This window comes from Patiria miniata, unplaced genomic scaffold (assembly GCF_015706575.1).
Source record: "Patiria miniata isolate m_02_andy unplaced genomic scaffold, ASM1570657v1 HiC_scaffold_26, whole genome shotgun sequence".
Lineage (NCBI taxonomy): Eukaryota > Metazoa > Echinodermata > Asteroidea > Valvatida > Asterinidae > Patiria > Patiria miniata.
The window spans coordinates 3,263,274-3,268,850 of NW_024037065.1; positions in this window are offsets into that span (position 1 = coordinate 3,263,274).

The following is a 5,577-nucleotide window of genomic DNA, read 5'->3' on the forward strand; positions in this document are numbered from 1 at the left end:
TCATGGGGCGGGGTCCCATCTGTGGCGAGGCCAAGGAGGAGCCACTTAAGACGGGGTTCATTCGTACTGGACTCGATCCAGTAGGAGTTATCTACGAAGTCGATCAGCAACTTTGCCTTTCGAGCAAAATCTCTCCCAAGTAGCACTGGCATGGGCAGTATCTTGATCTGATGGAGACTTACAGAAACGTCAACTCCGGCAACCTCGATTTTGTCGATGGCTATCCCAGAAGTGTGGAACTCGGTTCCATCTACAGCGGTTAACGGTCCTACGGAGGACCCGGGGGTTACAGCTAACCCTAACTCTGTGCACAGTTCTTCATCGATGAGAGAAATGGCGAAACCGGTGTCCAGTAACGCCTTCACGTCGCGACCATTCACTCTAGCGATGATGTACAGGCCACAATTACTGTCATTGCCTGTCTCTGGTTTCGGCGTTTCGACGAAGTTCACCTGAGACCCCTCAGAGGGCTTGACAGTCTTGTCAGCTGACTTAGAGGGCTTGACAGTCTTGTCAGCTGACTTAGTCTGCTTAACATCAGATGCCTGTTTCACAGTTGGCGTTTGCCTTGACGTTGAATGTGGTTGGGGTGGGAGGGGACAATCTGCCACTTTGTGACACCGAAAACATACAGCCTCGAACCTTCCTGTGTGCCGCGGGAATGCACCGGACGCAGGGTTACGATTCAGACTAGTGTTCTCTGTCTTTGTGTCCTGTTGTCGATTTGTGTTTGTCTGATGAGATGGATGAGACGGATGAGACGAAAAAGACGGTTGTGGTCTTCCCTGGAACTTGATGGATGCATCAGTCTTGCGATGAAGCATGTGTTCATCTGCCAACCTTGCGAGGGCTTGCACGGTTTTGACCTTCTTCTCCCGCAGTTTGCCGCGAAGAAAGTCACTGCTGATCGATGCCAAAAACTGGTCGATCAGGATGAGATGTGTCATCCTCTTGAAATCAGGTGACACTGTTGTCTCTTCTTTGGGCACCAACCATCGGCGAAGATAGAGTTCAAGTCCAGTTGAGAACTCTTCGAAACTTTCGTCCGCCGTCTTTGATGCAGTTCGGAATTTCAAGCGATACTTCTGAGCCTTCCCTGTCAAGTACGGCTCAAGAAGGCGGGGCCACTGGTCTTGTGGTTTCTTTTCGGCAGCAGCCATGCGTTCGAACGTGGAGAGATAACATGTGATGTCATCGTCGGCCGAGAGCTTATGAAAGTCCGGGAGTTCCGGTCCAACTCGGACTGATGAAATGGATGATTTGGTTGCAACAGTCATAGCTTTCAAGAGGGACTTGGTTTCAGCCTTGCGCATGGACTCCAAATTCTTTAAAATCTGTCACAAGTCAGGCTGAACAGGAGCTGGACTAACTGGGTGGCTTTTATCCCCCGGTTCCTTCATATTGGGCAGACCACATAGGCTTTCAATGCGCTCTTGCTTTGACTTGACCTCGCTTACATCGATGTGATTTATGGCACACAATTTCGCTATGTAATCTGCGGTAAAACGGCTCAATTACACCATCCGTTCAGCTGACTGTGCCATCTTGAAAACAGTGTTTATATCTCGGTGAAATTCCAAGGATTTAGGAAGGTTGAAAAACCTAAATCAACAGTTAATGTTCGTGTTTAGCGGCCACGAATCAACGGCACTCACCCCCAGCGTCCGGCGTTTGCGATCGGCGATCTGTCACATAGGATGTGAAATCCACGAAAATCACCCGTTTCGAGCAGCAATCCTGCCGACTACGCCAGTGTAACAGGAGTTACACAAATAAAAGTTCAAATTACTACAAGATTTGAGTTAATTCTATCTTCTGATTGATATGATTGGTTATTTATTCTGGTACTGATTGGAATCAAAGCATAACAACAACGGCCATATTGAATTATATCCCAGCATGCTCTACCCGGCCCACAATGCATCTGGAACATACAATTATAACATACAGTTGATGTGTAAACGTTACATGTACATGAACAATGTGTGTGTAATATCCCGTTACAAAACCCTTCATAGGGAAAAGCTGTGGTTATTACGATTCCAATTGTCGTTTTCTTTATAAAATACAAATTCGAACATCTTTCACATACAAAAAAAACACACCGATTGATACTGTATTTAGGCCTACCTGATGAAAATTTTCCCTGTGCCACGTGTGCTGCCTTCTTTTGATTGCGGTACCTCTCGGACGGGCCCGGCAAGAAGTCTTCTGCCCCACCATTACCTCCGCCTGTACTAAAAGCGAATGGATTGATCTTTGGCGTTTGGTTGCGCAACGCATCCCCAGTTATCTTCCATGTCAAAAAGCTACTCAAATTAAAAGTTCCACTGGAACATGGGACGACAACGGAGTCGTCAGAGCCATACATAATTATGGAGTCTGGTACAAGTTTAAACGTCCCAGTGTTGTACAAGACATCTGTACCTTTCTAAGTTTGAGGAGTCGGTCGTCGTCTGGTCCTTTAACAAGGAAGGAGCCAGTGTCCTGAAAATCTCCCCAGTCACTATCGTATGTCACGTCCATCTTGCTTTGACGAAGAAATAAAAATTAATGTGTATACGGCTAGTGATCTGCCATATAAGTGGTCACGCTAGTTTTACCAAAAAAAACTTTCCCACGCTTCAAATAGGTGACTGACACCCATGGAACTCAGTGAAAGAGTCGGCTCCCACAAAGCAGCCAAAGAGAAGTGAAATTCCGTTTGATTCGGGCCGATCTCTTTAGCACTACACGTTACGTAGTATACGTCTTTTGCTTCTCTTACACCAGTGCCAAATACCATTACTAGCTAGAAATCTCACAAGTTTATAAATATCCATTCGCAACACGGGTAAAAAGCTTGGTTTAAGACGAAATTAAATCCCAAAAAATATCCAGGAAGTCGGGGATGACAGAACAGAGATCCTACAATTTTTTCCTGCAGAAAAAGAATCGGCGAATCTTCGAAATGAAGAAATTAATTTGAATTATTAAACAACGAAAATTTAATAAATAAATAATGCAGCAATTTTATATACATATAACATTTACATATTTAGAACGCCAATTATAAAAAATATTTTCAGCCAAGTTTAGAAGCAGGGATAACAGCGGGATCCGGGTTTTGTAACTTGAAAACTGGTGTGTTTGATTGCAAAGCGGTTTACTGGTCCAAAGGCTTATTTCAGACGCTGCCATTAATATATTGTAACTTATTTTAAAGTAATTTTGTATACCTTAGCGAAAAAATTAGTGAATTTCGAGACAACACTGGGTACCAAAGAAAATATTCAAATTAAAAAAAACAACTAAAACTAAAGAAAATGTAAACAAAGATCTCCGCCAGGAAAAAATTAATCCGTGAAGTTTGAAGTAACTAATTAATTTTCTTTATTTAAAAATAAATTAATAAATAATGCAACGAGTTTTATTTGAGCATTGCAAACCTGGATCCCCGCAAACACCCCCCCCCCCCCGCCCATCTCACTAGAGCCAAGCAACCCCTCTAGAAATTACAGACAAGTCCCGCACTCAAATTAAACTGTTAGGCCGGATATATAGGGCAAGTATACGCGCGCACGTGTTCATGTTTTTTTCTAATAGAACTGTCAGTGGATTAATTAGTTAGCACAATGTTGACGTAATTGAAAAAGGCGGGATGACTTGGAACCGTCTATTTTTTGGTAGGTACTGATAGCAGCAGTATGGAGGACGAAAAGTGGCCATCTGCTTTTCTGCTATCAGAATAGCATAAAAGCAGATTTCCTCGTTGTAACATGAATTTTTTTCACTTTGCTACTTTTCTGTACCTGAAATGCAGATTGAACGTTTTCTGAAAATGCATTTTTCTATTTTTTTGCTTTTCCGCTACCAGAAAAGCAGATTTTAATTTTCCTCCGTATGCTGGCGGCCCAAAAGTGGCCATTTGCTTTTCTCCTCTCTGAAAAGCAGACAATGGATTGAACATTTTGGCAACAACTGTGCATTCTTCTTTTCTGCTTTTTGGATACCGGAAAAGCAGATTTTACTTAGGTGGTCGAAATGTGGCCATCTGCTTTCTGCTTTTCAGATAAGCAGAAAAGTGGATCAAACGTTTGACAAGTGTGTATTCTTGTTTTCTGCTTTTTGGATACCGGAAAAACAGATTTTACTTTGGCGTACAGGCGGCCGAATAATGGCCATTTGCTTTTCTGCTTTCAACAGACCGTGAACGTCGCGCGTCCGATGTTTGAGTTTCCTTTGAGATCCCACAAAGAAGGCATGCTTGAAGACCAGCCAAGTCCAACCCGCCTTCTTCGTAGCCTTTCGCCCAGGCCATCGTTTTTTAGAGCGGCGGAGTTGCGAAGACCCGAAGCGACTGGAGCAAAGATTAAGTCAGCATGCGCGAATGTGGTGAATCTTCTACGCTAGGGGTCTGCCGGGCATGCCTTCTCTTTTCTCCTGCGCTTTTTTGTTGCATGTTGACATTAAAAAAAATTGTCGGGAGTTTTTGCAATCTGTCTGGTAATATTGGCTCCATTTTTACATTAGTATGCGGCTCGGGGGTACCAGGGGGCGTAAGGGGGATTCCCTCCAATGTTTTTGTAGAGATTGCCCTTTTCCATTCAAGTGCTATTTTATCACTATGTGTTTAACCCCCTTCCACCTGTATGTGAGAGTGCCCTTTTCAGGAACTGTTTTTACTCATAAACAACCTTGCTGTGCCCCTGGCATAGCAATAAATCTCTGAAATATACAATTCCACATTCATACGACATGTCATACCATGGAGCAATAAAACACTGCTCCATGGTCATACCATTTCCTACCAGTTGAGAACAAACACGAGAAGAGCGTAAGCGAGGGGCAGTCTTGCATGTACAATAATTACAAGTACCTTGGAATCGTCACGTGTTTGACAAGTAAGCTATTTCTCATCTTGGAGAATAAGAAGTAGATCAAGGTGCCTGTAATGTTTTTCTTTCACTCGTACTCACCACACTGTTGGTTTTCATCTCGGCCGTAAGGCTGAGGAAAAACGCGCACAATTTTATTTAGAAAAAAAGTCGAAGAAACACACAAACACAATCAAAAACAAAACACCAAGCAAACAACCCAAGAAACACCCAAAACAACAAACAACAACCCAAAGAAACAACCATACAAGCTTATTTCTTTCAAGATGAAATTCACGCGTCGTCCAGGGAAAGCATAGTAAAAAAAATTGAGCTTGGGGACGAGTTTTTCGCAGGCCTTCCCCGGGACCATAGGGCAAGAATGCCAGGACATTGGCCGGGTTTTGTGGTGGTAGGCATCGCGGCATCTTCAAAGCTACGAAATTCTTTGTGTACCGATACAAAAATAAAATCCCACGCTCTAGACATTTCCGGGGATAGGAAACTCGAGTTCTCACCAGACATTGTATACATGTACTAGTCTAGAAAATTAAGCGATACGGATCCACGGTGATACGACATTCAGTTTTTTGGCAGTGGCAGACCAAACATGGATCCGAACAGTGACGATGATTTTATCGACTTCCCGAAATACATGATTTCCACAGGTGGAGATGACAGAATTCTTAAAATCTTTCGCACTCAACTGCATACCGCAACG